Here is a 19695-nt window from a genome sequence, read left to right as displayed (position 1 = left end):
GCACAGAAAACTGATACAAAAGCCTAGAGCGCCCTCTCATGGCTGTCAGTCTGAAAATTTGCATATATAAGTTATAAGTATAAGTCGCAGGAAACACCCAAACCATGAAAAAAGTACAACTTATAGTTTGAAAAATGCAATACTCTTGACTCTAAAGGCAGATGACTGTTAAACTCATTTAACTAAAAATGTTTAACAATTGTTTAATTTGTTCATTAATTTAAGATTTTATAAAAAATCTTATGGTATATGTTTTATCTGTACTCGTCTGGACTACTGCAATGCACTCTACACAGGAATCTACCAAAGTACACTTCATCTCTTGCAGTTAGTCCAGAGTCTGTCTTTGAACAGAGAGAAAAAAAGCACAATCACATTACCCCAATTCTTGCATCATTGTACTGGCTTCCTGTTAATTCATTAATAAGATTTTTATTTGTTTTTAAAGCTTTGAATGGACCTGCCTCACAATACCTCTCGGAATTCATCCAGATTTTCACCAGCACTTGCTCTGAAGTCCGAGGGCCAGCTCCAGCTCCAGCTCTAAGACTCTGACCTAGCTCTGGAACCCTCTGCCCCCTCATGTCTGAACAGCATCCCCTAGTGGAGTGTTTTAGACTCTCTTTTATTCTCACTTAACACCACGTGAGTTGTGTAGTCCTGTGTGTCTTTTATTTACTTACTTATTGTTTTTATCCATTTAAATTTGTTTAGTACTGCCTTTTTTTTTAATTATTCATTGATTTTTATTATTATTAACTATTGATTCTGTTAAAGCTAATACTGTGAAATATTTGGAAACTGTCTTGTTTAGAAAATGTGCTATACAAATAAATTTGGATTGGACTGGATGCAGAGGTAATTCCATAACCATTAGAAATCATACTGTAAAGAAAACGTAACCTTTAATGAGCTCAATCGTTATCAGAGACTAGTAAGAATAAATGATAACCCTTTTACTTGGCAAATTTAAGATTCAAACAGTGAGAAAAGTGACTTCCTTGTGCGTAAACTGTCTCTTGGATGGAGTTGTCTGTGTTGATGACATTGAGGGATTCTATAGAACTCAGCACTACTTGTATTTTTGTACAGCTTTTCTCCACAAATGACCTCTTCACTCATGTAAAACTATGCTAAATATTTACTACAAGTACTATTTAAACTCTAACGGAAACCTGTCAGTTTAAACACACACACTTTCGTATTTCGCATTAAGACTTTTGGACAGGAGACGAGCGGTGGACAGGGGAGGGAGGAGACCCAACCCACGAGCTGCCAAGTGCCAACCTCACCCAGAACTCACTCAAACTGGACCCAAATATCACCCACTCTGCCTTCTGGAGCGAAAAACACAAAGAACTAAGCGGATTCCAGCTCTTAAAGGACCCATATGACACTATTTTCTGATCTATGTTAGAATGTAGTTTAATCATCACAAACAGACTTGGAGTTGTGTTTTGTTTCACTAGATCATTTTTGGGATATTTTCAGCCCTGGAACTGCCAATCTGTTCTGAACTAAAGATAAAAGGTAACCAGTGGTGTAGTGGGGATTTTTTAAGTGGGAGTATGCAAGTCGTGATGTCATTGTTCCCCCCAACTCACTTTCAGTACGAACAGAAAGGCGCCAGTCCAGTAAAAATCAGTCAAATTTTATGTTTTTTTTTTACATCAACCAGGACTAAAACAGAACTAAAACAGGACTAAACTAGGTCTAAACCAGTTCTAAACCGGGTCTAAACCAGGATTGAACCAGGTCTAAACCAGAACTGAACCAGGGCTGAACCAGAACTGAACCAGGACTAAACCAGGTCTAAACCAGGTCTAAACCAGGACTGAACCAGGAGTCAAACAGGACTGAACCAGGACTGAACCAGGACTATACCAGGACTAAACTAGGTCTAAACCAAGACTAATCCAGGACTAAAACAGGACTAAACAAGGACTAAACCAGGTGTAAACCAGGACTAAACTATGTCTAAACTAGGTTTAAACCAGGTCTAATCTGGGACTAAACCAGATCTAAACCAGGACTAAAACCAGGACTAAACTAGGTCTAAACCAGTTCTAAACTGGGTCTAAACCAGGACTAAACTATGTCTAAACTAGGTTTAAACCAGGTCTAATCTGGGACTAAACCAGGACTAAACCAGGACTAAACCAGGACTCAAACAGGACTGAACCAGGACTGAACCAGGACTATACCAGGACTAAACTAGGTCTAAACCAGGACTAAACCAGGACTAAAACAGGACTAAACCAGGTGTAAACCAGGACTAAACTATGTCTAAACTAGGTTTAAACCAGGTCTAAACTGGGACTAAACCAGGTCTAAACCAGGACTAATCCAGGACTAAACCATGTCTAAACTAGGTCTAAACCAGTCTAAACCAGGACTCAACTAGGACTGAACCAGGACTAAACTAGAACTGAACCAGGACTGAACCAGAAGTACTAAACCAGGATTAAACCAGGACTAAATCAGGACTAAAAGAGGTCTAAACCAGGACTAAACCAAGACTAAACCAGGACTAATCTTGGACTTGAGAGAGAGAACCCTGAGCTCGTGGAGCAGGGTGTCCACAAAGCACGTGAAGCTCTGCGCTGGTCCTTTCGCCTGCAGTCACCCGACGGTCTACGTGGGCACACATCCACGCCCATCCCGACACTCAGTCCTGGTTCAGTCCTGGTTCAGTCCTGTTATAGTCCTGGTTCAGTCCTGTCTCTCATGTCTCAGGTCTCTATAGGACAGTAGTGCAGATTTCATGAGCCTATGCAGATTGTTTCTATCATTGCCAATCGCTCCAGTTTGACATTTAAATTGTAGCTTTTTTATATTATCATAATTTTTTTGTATCTCACGTCGGGAGAAGTCCACTACACCCCTGAAAGTAACTGTAAACTGGAACAGAGCATTATCAGCTTTGGAGATGTAGACAGACTAATAAAGCATGCAGGATTACTCAAACACGTGTGAATAAAACAAAACACAAGTCCAGGTCTGTTTTGGACGAGGTAACGACTTTATAACACGTCTTAAACCTCACGAGAATCCATTTTCCGTGGTACAGGACGTTCAGCGATGGAGAAGTTGCAGTCGGTGATAAAAACGTATTATAAAAGTATTATAAAATCAATCTTGCGGACGAGGAAAGCAAATTGGGATCATAGCTTAGCCTTTATATTGTATTTCTGTTCTATGTTCCAGATGAACAGTTGAGTGTGTCTGTAATGGAGATGGGAGAGGAGGATTTACATGCGTGACGAGTGCGGTGTGTCCATAAGGAGAGGGATGGGGAGATTGCGGTGGAGCTAACATGTTCATGGACTAGTGCATGACTGATTTCAAATGTACCACTGAATTTAAATGAGTTGTATCGTGCAGACATACTGACTACAGATGCATACGCCTAATACATAAAGATACTTGTGCTATCAACGCTATTTTCATCTGCTGGAAGTACTGTTTGGCTTAAAAGCTCTATATATTACACACATTTTTATGAGCTTTCAGTCATGTTAGAATGTTGTTACCTCATCATAAACGTACACGGAGTTGTGGTGTGTTTCATTCGCACATGTTTAAACCTTCTACACCCCTAGGTAAGTTTTTGTACATCTCAACTTTTCTTTTTGCATAACTTTGGCGTTATTGCACCAAATAAGCACCAAAATTGGTGAGGTTGTGTATTTTGTGATGTACAGTCTTCACTCGCTATATCGCGGTTCACCTTTCGCGGTCTCGCTGTTTTGCGGATTTTCTTTTAGTACAATTTTGAATGCTTTTTTTTTGTATGGACGCGCATTGTGTCCCTCTCTCTGTGTTCTGATTAGGGGTGGGTAGTGATTACACATGGGCAGGTCAGGACTAAAGCAGGATTAAACCAGGACTACACCAGAACTAAACCAGGTCTAAACCAGGACTAATCTTGGACTTAAGAGAGAGAACCTTGAGCAGGGTGTCCACAAAGCACGATCGGGTGACGGCTGCGATTAGTTCCGTGAAGTGCGGAGTTTGTCTTTTCTCCTGTGGTCACCTCTGAGCCTGTCCCGACAGTGAGTTCTGGTTTAGTCCTGTTTTAGTTCTGGTTAAGTCCTGTTTTATTTCTGGTTTAGTCCTGTTTTATTTCTGGTTTAGTCCTGTTTTAGTTCTGGTTTAGTCCTGTTTTAGTTCTGGTTAAGTCCTGTTTTATTTCTGGTTTAGTCCTGTTTTATTTCTGGTTTAGTCCTGTTTTAGTTCTGGTTTAGTCCTGTTTTAGTTCTGGTTTAGTCCTGTTTTAGTTCTGGTTTAGTCCTGTTTTAGTTCTAGTTCAGTCCTGGTTTAGTCCTCCTCTTCAGTCCTGGAATCAGTCTTTGGTTAGTCCATGTTAAGTCTTGTTCAGTGCGTGCCGTATGCAGCGCAAATGTTTGATATAATCTCGGGTTAATGGGCAGGTGCGGTGTTGTACTGCGAGAGTGCAGGTCTCCAAAAACTGACCCGTGCAGGATTCTGCACTGTTGGGCTCCATTACAGAATAAATGAATCTTCGGTTTGTTACATAAAGAAGGAGGAAAATAACAAAAGCACAACAGCAGCAATAAGTTTTAAGAAGGATGCAAAATTAACTGTCCTGTGGAAGAAAAGTGTATAAAGTGTGTGGTGAGGGCTTTTACAGCCTTAAAACAGATATAATAATTGTAAAATATAAAGTTGACTACTTCGTGAATTTCACCTATCGTGGGTTATTTTTTGGGTTATATCGTGGGATAAATGAGGGACCACTGTATCTTTAGTTTCTGTGTTTTATTTCAAGATCACATTAATTGAATGGTTTATAATCAAAATAATCACACCTGTGGTCCTTCGGTACTGTACATTTTTGTCCCATTGACTTCCATTCAAAATAGCTTTGTTTACTGGTGTCACTAAAGGACTAAACCAGGTCTAAAGCAGGTCTAAACCAGGACTAAACTAGGACTAAACCAGGACTAAACTAGGACTAAACCAGGACTTATCTTCGACTTGAGAGCGAGAGCCCATGGAGCAGGGTGTCCACAAAGTGCGATTGGGTCACCTGCAGTCACCCAACAGTCTACGCGGGCGCATCCCAACACTCAGACCAGGTTCAGTTCTGGTTTAGTCCCGTTTTATTTCAGTTTTATTCCTTTTAGTCCTGTTTTAGTGCTGTTTTAGACGTGGTTTAGTCCTGTTTTAGTCCTGGTTCAGTCCTGGTCCCTCATGTCTCAGGTCAGGGCAGTCGGGGCTTTCGATGGCTAGTGAAGGCGATGCATTGTTTTGTAGAAAGTGCCTTAATGCAATGTTTCTGATTACTATGTTCAAAGGTGTTATTTGGAGCAGGCGGTGGTGACGGTGGCTCCTAACGCGCTCCCCATGTAGGGTACTCTCCTTCTAGAATCCAGGTAGAGGCTCTTGTTGGTGTAAATTTGGGGTGGTGGCGTTTGTGTGGTAATAAGTATATTTTTATGTGGCAGATTATGCTGCTGCTGTGTTTCTGCTCTCAAATTCTCTCGCAAAGTCTGATCTCAGAGTTCGCCCTTAAATTCCTTTATCTGTAGAGTTAGTGTAGTTGCTGTAGTGTGTATATATTTATTGGCTGGGGCAATTTGTGCAATAGATAATGCAATGTAGTAGCACCTTGCACTTTAAAACATCTAAATTCTCAGAGCACCTAGCTCTTTACATCTAAAAAGAAAAATACTACAGCACCTTTTTAATGTGTACTTTTTAGATGTGTAAAATGAACTCTTTTTAATATTATATTATAACGAAATAAAGAATTGTATTTGTTTCCACTATTTACTGCCTTTGTCCATTGTTTTGACCAGACTTACCTGTGTTATAATTAAACTATTAAATATGAAAGTGGGGATCCTGAGCTACCCCCTCCCTCTGCTACACATTCAATAGTCTAAGTTGTACAGATGTCTCCTCAATCCAGAGTATAAATGAAAATATGTAAATAGCTTCATTCTCTAAAGCACTTAGAGTTATTCACAAATTGTGCTATGCAAACTTCCCACCTGTTTTGGACCAGGCTGTTGGTGGTGGCCTTATCCAGTTTGTTGAACACGTTTTGCCCTGTTCTCACCTTTCCACCAAACTTTGTGCCGGTGTTCTCGGCACGAAATCCAGCCAGCTTTTCCATCAGGCCAAATGGTTAAGGTGAGACACAATAGAAAATGAGATGGAGCTTGTGCAAAACCGGGACAAATCAATGGTTTGGGGGATTTCCACAAGGACACAGGATGTAACTCTCAAAATCAGGACTGTCCCAGGAAAATGAGGATGTCTGGTCACTGTAGATACAGTTTAAAGATCCTATATTACACAAAATTGAGTCTTATGAGCTATATGACATGTTGTAATGTTGTTATTTCCTCAGAAACGTACCAGAGTTGTGTTTTGTTTCATTCGTGTATGAGTAATCCTGGGCTATTAGTCTGTCCCATGGATTAAAGTGAAAAAAAATCATCTGACTGATTTTTTTTCTTTGTGTTGTGTCATAGACCCAACCACACAGCACAAACACGGTGTTGTTCATTATCCTGTAAGCCGGTTACACAGGGGTCTGCCGGAGTGACGTATGTCAGAATAGGGGTTGCCGCCCCTGTAAAGCCCCTACATGGATTACATTTACATAATGTAACAACAATTCAAGCTAAGGTAAAACCTTACTATTGTCATTAATTAGATATAAATTACAAAACATTACATTTTTAGTGTAGCATCATTATCATTCTCTGTGGATCTGGTGAAGTGACTGAGACTAGGGCGACCGGGGCAAGCCAGTCACCAAGTGCCTGTTATTATGTGAGTCAATGTAAATAAAGCCACAAAACTCTTGAGCAACAAACTGGAGAGGTTACTGGGCTCACGCACTCACCACAATGTAGGGAGTTAAACCCCAAGGAACAAGCAGCTGATGTGAGAAGAACACTGATCTCCCCTGTGTCCTCTGAGCACGATCCAAGAACCCAGACAGGAACGCAGTAGTAGTAGTAGTAGTAGTAGTAGTAGTAGTAGTAATAGTAGTAGTAGTAGTAGTAGTAGTAGTAGTAGTAGTAGTAGTAGTAGTAGTAGTAGTAGTAGTAGTAGTAGTAGTAGTAGTAGTAGTAGTAGTAGTAGTAGTAGTAGTAGTAGTAGTAGTAGTAGTAGTAGTAGTATAGTAGTAGTAGTAGTAGTAGTAGTAGTAGTAATAGTAGTAATAGTAGTAGTAGTAGTAGTAGTAGTAGTAGTAGTAGTAGTAGTAGTAGTAGTAGTAGTAGTAGTAGTAGTATAGTAGTAATAGTAGTAGTAGTAGTAGTAGTAGTAGTAGTAGTAGTAGTAGTAGTAGTAATAGTAGCCGCCCTTGTAGTAGTAGTAGTAGTAGTAGTAGTAGTAGTAGCTGCCCTCGTAGTAGTAGTAGTAGTAGTAGTAGTAGTAGTAGTAGTAGTAGTAGTAGCTGCCCTCTTAGTAGTAGTAGTAGTAACCCCCCTCGTAGTAGTAGTAACCGCCCTTGTATCAGTAGTAGTAGCCGCTCTCATAGTAGTAATAGTAGCCGCCCTTGTAGTAGTAGTAGTAGTAGTAGCAGCTCTCGTAGTAACCCTAGTAGTAGCCCTAGCCCTCGTAGTAGTAGTAGTAGCCCTCGTAGTAGCCCTAGTAGTAGCACAAGTAGTAGTACCTAGTTGGAGCACTTTCTGTATTACTGCATGATATCACAAGGTGGAACAGAGTCTTTTCAGTTTGAGCGAAGCCTAAATCTGCAGGGTTTGTGTGTTAAACATGTGTGAATGAAACAAAAAACACAAGTCCAGGTCTGTTTGTGATGAGGAAACAACATTAGAACATAAATCAGAAAGTACGGTCACATGATCTCTTTAAGGTAACTCTAAAGCTTTTCAGGAAAGGTTTATTTCCGTCCTGTGAATATCGATTAGTATCTGACTTTCGATACTTTTGACAACCCTACTGTAGGCTAAATGATTTAAATATTGTCGAATACATTAGGCTTATATGTATACAATTTCAAATAAAGTTAAAACAGGTACAAAAGAATAAAGCCTTGTACAGTATATCACAGCCAAAAAGTGGAAAGAAGATTCTGTTGAAAAATGAATAGTGGGCACAAAGGGACACAAGCTATTAGAATTTGTTAGACCTTCGCTATAACCATATAACCTTTCACAATCTTTAAAATGCATTGTTTTGCTTGAAAAACAATGAACCAGCATCTTTGTGATTGAACAAATGTATTGAAAGTACAGTAAAGAATACACGGTTCAGACTACTAACAAAAAAAACAAGCTCTCGCAGATTAGATCCATATCGGCCTGTGTGAGGAGAATATAATGTAACAGATAAAGTCCAGTGCAGATATAGAAGCTTTTATCTGAATGGGGAGAGCCAGACCTGTCCTCACCTGCTCACATCCAGAGGACACGGTGATAAAACGTCCCTGAGAAGAAGCATGACGCAGCCCTCCTCTCATTATCGGCAGAGCGGAGCAGGCGTGAGACTGTTAGCGTTAGCCACGGTGGATTCAGGGATGGGCAGTTTGTCGGGGCTGGTTTTCATACCAGCGCTAATATTATTGGTTATATCAAACTCTCATGTCTCATTCCCAGTTCAGTTTTTTAAAAGGTGAGTTTTATAAGAAATTAGTCAGTTCTGTCCATCCAACGTCCAACCATAGTATATTTACCCATTTTGTAGGTATTTTTTTTCCTATTCTGCCTTTAATATTCTTCAAACTTTCAAGGTTTAAGTTCACATATTTATTATGTTTATGTTTATTGTGTTTTTCTCATATTCATTTGAATGGAAGTTGTATAGTTTCTGATGTAAATATTTTGGTCTTTTCAGAATACCACAGCCAACCCTAACCCTAACAACGTTGACATGCGTCTTGGACAATGTGGACGAACGGGAGAACAATACTTGATGCGCGTCCAGGGTGTCTGTTGCCCTGGAAACAAGTGCCCAGTCCTGGTCTTTTCCTGGAATGATGGCAGAACAGGTCGAGAGAGTGACTTTAGGGTATTTACTATGTAAAACCCATCAGTGAAGGTGACTGGCTCAGCGGCTGCAGCGTGTATATATTTATACTCCACTGTACGCCCGTTGTGGCGTGGATATATTAATACTACGCTAATGTTTGTTGCTTTTTGCACTGGTTCCCGGGTCTTTCGCTTTCTTCTTCTTCTGGATAATAACGTGCTACGTCCCTGGATAGTTGTCCCTGATTGGTTAACGCGTCTGCAGTGTTGGGAAGGTGACTTTTAAAATATATTCCCCTACAGATTACAGATTACATACCCCAAAATGTAGTTTGTAATGTAATCCATTAAATTACTTAAATAGAGGATGAGTAATGTTTGTCCTTTTTCAATGTTGCTGAATCCCCTACAGTTACGTGAAACGCCTCCTCCTCTTTACGCCAGAAACAGTTTGTTTACTGAGCTGCACATGACTTGTAAACAACTAACTACAGTGTTGGTTAGACAAGGCGGAGAAGTGAGGAGCGGGTGTGCGGACATTTCGTTCGCGGACGAGAAGTAGGAGCAGGGAGAAGAGCAGAGCAGGGAGAGAGGAGGAGAGAGGAGAGGGGGGCGGTGCGCAGAGATTCCGTGCCCGGAGAAGTGAGGAGCAGGGGGAAGAGCGGAACGGGCAGCGGGGAGAGGAGCAGGAAAGGGGTGCAGAGAAGGTTGCGCGGAGATTCAGTGCGAATGAATTAGCTACAACACGCAGCAGCAAGCGGACTTTTCTTTGCTTGAAAATTACGTTTTCAGACATAGGATATGTTTCGTGTCCTGAAAAACGTTTGTCTTGCTCTTGGAAATAAAGTACGTTTTCATAATAAGCAGAAGTTTCCTGTCCAGGAGTAATTTGGCGACCAGTGCGTCAGTCTTTAGACCCTGCGTCTGCTTCAGTCGCGCCATCGCTGGAATGAATCTTCAAGAATCACCTTATTTGCTTCGCTGCTTTTCCCCTTGTCTTCTTCTTTCATCGACCTCAAAAACGACTTTCTTTTGCGGCGAACTGCTCCTGGATTCTTGTCGCCATTGCAACAAACTTTGTGCGAACTGCGACCTATATCTTATAGGTCAAAAAAAGCCGCTAAGAACTGTTGCGTTGGTGGAGTAAACAGCGTCTGTGGGGCTTGCGTCTGTGGACTGCGTGACAGGTGTACATAAACCACGTACCGGCGGCGGCGCAGGCAAGTCAGTTACGCTAGAAACGTAGGGAGTTTGATTGACAGCCTGTCAGCTAACAGATAACGAGGCAGTGTCGTTATCTATTGGCAAATGTTTAGCCCCACCACGTCCAGAGTTGATGAATTTTTATTCTCTTTTTTTTGGTCATCATAATTACAAGGCTACTGCACCTCTATAATGCTATCACTGACAACTTGAAACAAAAAAAAAATCCTCCATACAACCTTTAAAGTGAGTAATGTAATCTGAATACTTTGGATTACTTGACTTGCTGTAAAGTAGCAAAGACTAGGATATGTTAACATAGATGTTTTGTCTGCTAAAAGAAAATAAAAAGACCAGACTTTATTAAACCAAATTAAAAATATTATTGATAGAAGAGGAGACATGGTCCGCATGGCATGATTTAGTCCTGTTAAATCCTGTTTGAGACAGAGTTTCGCCCTGGTTTTAGTGGTGGTTTAGACATGGTTTAGACCTGGTTTTAGACCTGGTTTAGACCTGATTTAGTGTCCAGCAATGAGTGGAAATACCAAAAAAAGGGATATAGCCCAAAATGTGAAAACAGGAAAATACCTCTGTGTAATCCATTTATTTAAACCAAGTAACTGTAATCTAATTACCACTCACGTAAACAGTAAATGTAACTGAATACAGTTACTCATAATTTGTACTCTGATTACGTAACTCGAGTACATGTAATCCGTTACTCCCCAACACTGCGCGTCTGATACCAGAAGTTCAGCATTTTTAACTTCTGATACCGACGCTCAGAGGATTGGCACCTGAACTCTCAAGATGTGTCACTTCAACACCAGATTTGCCACGCTGACGCCTTAAGATGCACCACAAAAACGCAGGAGGCCCTAAACGCACATCCACATGATCTTTGCATGTGAACTGGACGCCTTAAACAAACCTTAATCTCCTGCTCCATCCTCCTCCAAACAGTATGAAGTGTTCACCTGGAGTTTGTCTTGTACATACTAATACATGTGATCTGCTCCTGTCAGTGGTCTGCTCCTGTCAGTGGTCTGCTCCTGTCAGTGGTCTACTCCTGTCAGTGATTTTGCTCCTGTTGGTGATCTGCTCCTGTCAGTGGTCTACTCCTGTCAGTGGTCTGCTCCTGTCAGTGGTCTGCTCCTGTCAGTGGTCTGCTCCTGTCAGTGATCTGCTCCTGTTGGTGATCTGCTCCTGTCAGTGGTCTACTCCTGTCAGTGGTCTACTCCTGTCAGTGATCTACTCCTGTCAGTGGTCTACTCCTGTCAGTGGTCTACTCCTGTCGGTGAGATACTCTTGTCAGTGGTCTACTCCTGTCAGTGGTCTACTCCTGTCAGTGATCTACTCCTGTCAGTGGTCTACTCTTGTCAGTGGTCTACTCCTGTTGGTGATCTGTCAGTGGTCTGCTCCTGTCAGTGCTGCTCTGTCAGTGATGCTCCTGTCAGTGGTCTCCTGTCAGTGGTCTGCTCCTGTCAGTGAGATGCTCTTGTCAGTGGTCTACTCCTGTCAGTGGTCTGCTCCTGTCAGTGAGATGCTCCTGTCAGTGGTCTACTCCTGTCAGTGGTCTGCTCCTGTCAGTGAGATGCTCCTGTCAGTGGTCTGCTCCTGTCAGTGATCTGCTCCTGTCAGTGAGATGCTCCTGTCAGTGGTCTGCTCCTGTCAGTGGTCTGCTCCTGTCAGTGATCTGCTCCTGTCAGTGGTTTACTCCTGTCAGTGAGATACTCCTGTCGGTGAGATGCTCCTGTCAGTGGGATACTCCTGTCAGTGGTCTGCTCCATTCAGTGGTGTGCTCCTGTCAGTGGTTTTGCTCCTGTCGGCAGGCTGTAGTTAGTGGTGTGCTCCTGTCAGTGGTTTTGCTCCTGTCGTGGGCTGTAGTTAGTGTGCTCCTGTCAGTGGTTTTGCTCCTGTCATGGGCTGTAGTTAGTGTGCTCCTGTCAGTGGTTTTGCTCCTGTCGTGGGCTGTAGTTAGTGTGCTCCTGTCAGTGGTTTTGCTCCTGTCGTGGGCTGTAGTTAGTATGCTCCTGTCAGTGGTTTTGCTCCTGTCGGCTGGTTGTAGTTAGTGGTGTGCTCCTGTCAGTGGTTTTGCTCCTGTCGTGGGCTGTAGTTAGTGTGCTCCTGTCAGTGGTTTTGCTCCTGTCGTGGGCTGTAGTTAGTGTGCTCCTGTCAGTGGTTTTGCTCCTGTCGGTGGGCTGTAGTTAGTGTGCTCCTGTCAGTGGTTTTGCTCCTGTCGTGGGCTGTAGTTAGTGTGCTCCTGTCAGTGGTTTTGCTCCTGTCGTGGGCTGTAGTTAGTGTGCTCCTGTCAGTGGTTTTGCTCCTGTCATGGGCTGTAGTTAGTGTGTGCTCCTGTCAGTGGTTTTGCTCCTGTCGTGGGCTGTAGTTAGTGTGCTCCTGTCAGTGGTTTTGCTCCTGTCGTGGGCTGTAGTTAGTGTGCTCCTGTCAGTGGTTTTGCTCCTGTCGTGGGCTGTAGTTAGTGTGCTCCTGTCAGTGGTTTTGCTCCTGTCGGCTGGCTGTAGTTAGTGTGCTCCTGTCAGTGGTTTTGCTCCTGTCGTGGGCTGTAGTTAGTGTGTGCTCCTGTCAGTGGTTTTGCTCCTGTCGTGGGCTGTAGTTAGTAGTTTTGGCGTCAGAGGAAAGTGCAGATTAGACGTCCCTGTGGTGTCGTCTGTATAACACTTTGAAAAGGTTCGTCTCTCACAGTGACAGTGAAGGACAGACTCACATCTGCTGCTCTTCACGATGTGACAGGGACAATTACAGGTCACATATTAGGCTAATGCAACTTCTGTCACACCTGAACACTCTTACAATGTTTTTACCTCCTTTTTACAGCTCAACCACTCAGATGCCTCGACTAATGGATCATATATTAATATTATGACGTGTTTTGACTACGTTTACTATATCTAGCTCTCTAAAACTGGTTACCATTTGTCTTTTACGCCGTCTATTGTCTGCAATTAACTACTGTTGTTTTCTTGGGCAAGACATTTCACCAACTGACCAAATGTATGTGATTGGTGGCGAGAGTCCATAGGTGCAGAATGGCATTAATTCTTTATGAAATGAAATGATAATCAAAGGTGCACCATGTAACTTTTCTGATGGAGGTGCACCAGAAGGTTAGAGAAAATGTTTTGGAGTACAGTCGTCCTTCGCTATATCGCGGTTCACCTTTCTCTGCCTCGCTGTTTTGCGGATTTTTTTTTTTACAGTGTATGAATGTGCATGTGTTCCTCTCCCTGCGTCCTGATTGGCTAAGGGACTGTAGATCATTGTCAGTCAGTCTCCTCCGTGCTGTGTTTCCTGTACAGTACAGAATGTGTTCAGCCAAATTTACATAAATGTTGGATCTCTAGCAGTGTGATTCTGAAATGCAGCGCGATCGGGCAATTGCCACGCTTACTGTGAGGTGCGAAGCTCTCTGTCAGTCCTTTCTCCTGCGGTCATCTCCAAGCCCGTCCTGACAGTGAGTTCTGGTTCACTTCTGGTTCAGTCCTAGTTCAGTCCTGGATTAGTCCTCCTCTTCAGTCCTGGAATCAGTCCTAGGTTAGTCCTGGGTTAGTCCTGGTTTAGTTTTGGTTCAGTCCGTGGCGTAGGCAGCGCAAAAGTTTGATATAATCTTGGGGTAACGGGCAGGTGTGGTCCTGTACTGTGTGGGTGCAGGTCTCCAAAAATGGACCCATGCAGGACTCTGCACTGTAGGCTCCATTACAGAATAAATGAATCTTCAGTTCCAGTGTTGTGCATGAACAAGTTCAAAAGAACGCGCTCGTTGAACACGTTCATTTTTCAGTGAACTTTGAACTGAACACAGCACTTTTGTAAATCAAGAACTTGAACACAAATTTGTTCAAATTATGTGAGATGAACGACGTACATCACTGTTGGGGTTCAATTAAACATTGGAATTTGATTTCACCTGACGAGTGACAAGGTCTCCTCGCACTTAACCTCGCGAAACCACAGCCGCGAGTTAACACGAAGGCGGCTCCACCGGCAGCTCTAGCGGAACGTACTGGTTCTTGTGTTTCTCAATGGGAAAGCCAATCAAACTTGACTGGCAAACACACAAATACAACAAAAGATTCATGCTCTCTGTGTACTTTGACGGGGATAGAGTAAAAAAAAAACAGGATGGAGCCCATTTTCTGAAATATATCCAAAAGTTGCAGTGACATCCCTCTGACACAGAAAGAACACATATAGTCATGTTCGACAGAAGCTGATGCATCAGCGCACAAGGACAAAGCTGCTTTTTTCCAGCTTTTACAGTTTTGTTTAAACAAAGCTGAATTACATTAACATATTATAATCTCAAACGGGTTGATGTGGCTCTGGAGTGTTTATGGTTAATATCTTGTAAAGATGCTGTAAACCAGAAGTCAGTTTGAAAAATAAGTTCAGCCTTTCATTTACATATCTCACCTAAAAATAAAATGAACTGAACTTTGAACTAGTTCAACATTAAAATTGTGAACTATGAACTTGAACTGTTCACTTTGAACATGTGTGAATTGAACTTTGAACTAGTTCATGAAAAGTGTGAACTTGCACAACACTGTTCAGTTCGTTACATAAAGAAGGAGGAAAATAACATAAGGACGACAGCAGCAATAAGTTTTAAGAAGGATGGGAAAGGATTGTAACTGTCCTCTGAGAAAAGTGTATAAAGTGTGTGTTGATGGGTTTTAGAGCCTTAAAACAGATGTAATAACTGTAAAATATAAAGTTGACTACTTCGCAGATTTCACCTATTGCGGGTTATTCTTAGAATGTAACCCCACGATAAACGAGGGATCACTGTACTTAGAAGAAGTAACTGTAAAACCAAATGTGTCACTTACCTAATGTCGCCTTATTTCAACTTACACCAGGAGATAAAACATAAAACACAAAAATATAGGCTTGTTCATAGCAACAAAAGCCGATTATCTAGCACTAACCATATGAGAACACACTACAGACTCTAAACTGAACACCTGGAACTGAAAAGTGTTGAAAATTACATATTCAAGAAAGTTCCCCATAGAAATATTCAAATCACACAATTAGACAAAAATGGACTAGAAAAAAACAAACCAAAAACAGTTGGTTAGTTAGTCGTCTAGTTTTCCAAATGTGTTATATGCAACACCGCAAATCGCCCAAATTGATCAACAATTCTCATTCAGAAATGGCCTTCAAACACCGCATGTGCCCTGAATACCGAGCGGGGCCTGAACTCATGTATCAGTGCCTCTTGAATCCAGATGTTGCTGTTTTCCAGCTCCACTCGTCTATCCTCTCCTCCCTCATATCCACACCATCCGCCCCGGGCCAGAACCAGTCATTTATCAGCTACAGGCCAATCGCTGCGTGTTTTCTTGTTTACCATAAATGTACATGCAAACGACGAGCGCGTGAAGAGGCTAAGACGATTGAAACGCCAGATGTCCTCCTTGTGCGACGTATTAAGTATTTATTAGCGTACTTGTTGAACGGGGTGGATGTCAGCGGCTCCTCCTCCGGGCTGGGGGCCTGGCCAGCTGTGCTCGCTGTAGACGTAAGGACGCAGACGTACAAGTACTCCAGAGGTACGCGGTAATCGGAAGGAGAAACACTCACGGCAGGATTAGCTGGAGGTTTGGGATGTCCCGTCTTTATCGCGCTGGTGCAGTCAGGACTGTCTGAGCTGCAGGGTGAGACTGGGAGAACGGTCTGGCTGCAGAATCAGAGTGTTATTAGTTCATTTGTTTTTCAAAATAAAACCAAAAGTAAGAAAATGAAAAAAAAAAAATAATAATAATAATTTCTTAATTGTTTGTCTCCAAAACCAAAATGAAAAAAAGGATAATGATTTGTTTTTCAGTTTTTCATTTTGTGTTTAAATGAATAATGGAAAAAAAAAAAAACTGATAACTGCCGTTTCCTGTTTCTGTAACTTAAACTGCGATGCTGGATTTTCTGTCACATACAGACTGAACCAGGACTGAATCTGGACTGAACCTGGACTGAACCTGGACTAAAACAGGAATAAAACTGGACTAACCCTAACCCTAACTGGGACTGAGTGCTGGGTCAGGCCTGGAGGTGCAACCGCATAGACTGTCGGGTGATCAGGGCTAAGAGACCAGACCAGGACTGAGACCAGGACTGAGACCAGGACTGAGACTAGGACTGAGACTGAGACTGACTGAGACTGGACCAGACCAGGACTGAGACCAGGACTGAGACTGAGACCAGACCAGACTGAGACTGGGACCGAACCAGGACTGAGACTGGGACCAGACTAGGACTGAGACCAGGACCAGACCAGGACTGAGACTAGGACCAGACCAGGACTGAGACCAGGAATGAGACTGGGATTGAGACCAGGACTGAGACCGGTTTAGTCTTGGTTCAGTCCTGGTTCAGTCCTGGTTTAGTCTGGTTAGTCTGGTTCAGTCCTGGTTTAGTCTGGTTCAGTCTGGTTCAGTCCTGGTTTAGTCCTGGTTCAGTCCTGGTTTAGTCCTGGTTCAGTCCTGGTTTAGTCCTGGTTAGTCAGTCCTGGTTTAGTCAGTCTGGTTTAGTCTGGTTAGTCCTGGTTTAGTCCTGGTTCAGTCTGGTTTAGTCTGGTTTAGTCCTGGTTTAGTCCTGGTTTAGTCCTGGTTTAGTCCTGGTTCAGTCCTGGTTTAGTCCTGGTAGTCCTGGTTCAGTGTCTGGTTTAGTCCTGGTTTAGTCCTGGTTCAGTCCTGGTTAGTCTGGTAGTCCTGGTAGTCCTGGTTCAGTCTGGAGTCTGGTGGAAGTCGGGTCGCCTGGTTAGTTTTTTTTCAGTTTAAGTCATGGAAAAACCCCTTTTTTTCCATTATTCATTTAAACACAAAATCGAAAACAGAAAAAAAAAAAAAGAAAATAATGAAGAAAATATTTTTTTTTGTTTGTAGAAGACTAAGAACTCAGAAGATGGAAAATCCCCCCACACAAATCGCACCCTGAATATATGTGTGAACAAATTCCAGAACGTAAAAACATTTTATAAACTACACTACACACAGTCAATATTTTCCGTTCTGCACTGGAGCTCGACTTACTCTATAGGTCTGCATAAAAGTGAAGGTCACATGTTCCTCTTTTATAAAAGTGAAGGTCACATGTTCCTCTTTTATAAAAGTGAAGGTCACATGTTCCTCTTTTATAAAAGTGAAGGTCACATGTTTCCGGTCTAAAGTGGAGCTCCACTCGCCCGTATGTCTGCAGCCAGATCATCTTGGAGTCTGTTGTTACTTTGCGGCTGAGGTCATCTACATTCCCTGGGTTGTGATGCTAACTGTAAGTACTGCTCTGTCTGAGGCTTGTTAGACTTTAATCTGAGCTTTATTTAGTTGGAACCACAACAGGTGAGCTGATTTGTGCTCTTAAAAAGTCTCTTACACATACAATCACACTCTCACCTAAACATGAACGCTTGGATTGATCACAGCTTCCAGAAAATGTGTTGTTTAAATCCCAGTTTTGGTCATATTTGTGTGTCGGCCTGATAATTCTGGAGCCTAATAAATATTTGAATAAATCCACTGATTGAAGTAACGGTCACCAACAAAATAATCAGGTTGTCAAAATTCAAAACCCCGTTGGGACTGAATTAGAGTGACCAGATTTTCAAAATAAAAAACTGGGACACCCCCGGGTTGTGGTGGATGGTAATAATAAAATTGTGAAACGACCGTGGAATGAAGGAAAATTGTTCTGCACTTGGTTCATTCATAACTAACATGAGCGTCAGTATAGTCACATTTTCTTTGTGTTTTGGTCATTTTTAAGCAGGTTTTCTGTATTTTACCTAAACAAATGACAGTTTATGTCTCTCTTTACTGCTGGCAGGGATCAGATTGGTCCAAAATAGGAACATTTGGGACATTTTTTGTATAAAACTGGAACAAATGACTGGTTTTGGATAAACCTGCTGGGACAGGGGCCACAGGGTTCAAAACTGAGACTGTCCTGGGTAAATAGCAAACGTCTGGTCACCCCAGCTCGAATAAACTTGCAGATGGTAGCTTTAAACCGTGAGATTAATTTCGCAGGTTTGTGGAGCCAATCCCAAACAAATAACGATAAGGTTCAGCATTTGTGGTCTTCTATTTTGGATATTTCTTTCAAAAACAGTAAAATCCTCCGTTGACTTCCCGTACAAATGCCCTAGCTGCATCTGAAATTATGACATCTTCAAAGTCTAGAACCTGAACGCATAATCTCAGCGCAAGGTTTGGGATGCCCGTTCTTTATCGCACATGTGCAGCGGAGCGGGCGTTTGGCACTCTGGACTGGCACTCCGGAGCTGCCAAGTCCAAATGTACACTGGAATTAACCGCGCCGAAGCCACAGAAGTTATTATAAGCAGCCCTGAGGCGACCGTGACAAAATGCGAAGGACTAAAATGAAATTATTACATTAGCGTGCCTCTATCTACTGTGTGAATTTGCACAGGAGTAGCTTAATGGCTCTTCAGTTTTTCTGCAAAAATGGAGGTGTACAATGACAATGAGTGGGGTTGTAATCGGAAAAGTCGGTGATTGGATCCCTGCTCTGAATGCAAACTGCTGTTGTGTCCTTAGGCAAGACACTTCAGCCATGCACCTTGCCTATGCATGAATATTTCCTCCAAGGATTAGTAAAATAACTTAATAATAAAGGAAATGTCTATCTTTTGTCCAACCTGTTAATGCAGTGGGGCTTTAGGTAGCTTGTCCAGAATGTTCCACCATATCCTCCTGGGGCCCGAAGAAAAAAGCGTATTGCAATATATATATTTTTTTCCAAGATTTTCTGTCTATTTTAGATTTAGTTTATTTCATTTTTATTTATATTTTTATAACATGTTCTCTGTAATGGATGGTGAAATTAACAGCCTAACAAAAACATCTTTTTTGATGACCAGCACATCTGACAAGCTTCTACACCTCACCTCAGAAAGTTTTTAGCCTCCTTTTTAATTTCTTTTATCATAGTGCAGCCACAAACTAACTCCCATTGAGTTTTTTTTTAATCATGTATAACAGGGGTGTCCAAACTTTTTTAATCGAGGGCCACATATCTAAACACAGTTGAAGCAGATCGAGGGCCGTAGACTGGTGCTCAGTACAGTGAATAATTTAGATATGTGCATGTTTAACATGTTAGAATGATCCATCAGTCTTTATTCATGCTAAGATCCTCAAAACCACACACTAAATATTCAATATTGGCTTTATCAAGGTCGATTTTCCAAAAACTTGCAGTAAAAAGTTATGTTTTAATTGATGCAAGGTATTTGGGCCAATTCTCCTGAAAGCCTGAGGGCCAAGAAAAATTTGTCTGAGGGCCGCATTTGGCCCCCGGGCCATAGTTTGGACATGTTGATGTATAAGATAGTACCATATAATTCCCCATATAAAGGACACAAATGAATGGGCCAGGTCTCAGGAGGATATGGCATTAAAATGATCTATTATATCCAACTTCAGTCGTCATAGAGAGAAGCAGGTAGTTCCGCTGTAAAGTTATAAGT

The sequence above is a fragment of the Boleophthalmus pectinirostris genome, unplaced genomic scaffold (assembly GCF_026225935.1).
Source record: "Boleophthalmus pectinirostris isolate CB_2022bp ecotype Guang Dong unplaced genomic scaffold, ASM2622593v1 HiC_scaffold_21, whole genome shotgun sequence".
Taxonomy (NCBI): Eukaryota; Metazoa; Chordata; class Actinopteri; order Gobiiformes; family Gobiidae; genus Boleophthalmus; species Boleophthalmus pectinirostris.
The sequence above is the reverse complement of the archived record's forward strand: the minus strand, read 5'-3'. Positions refer to the sequence as shown.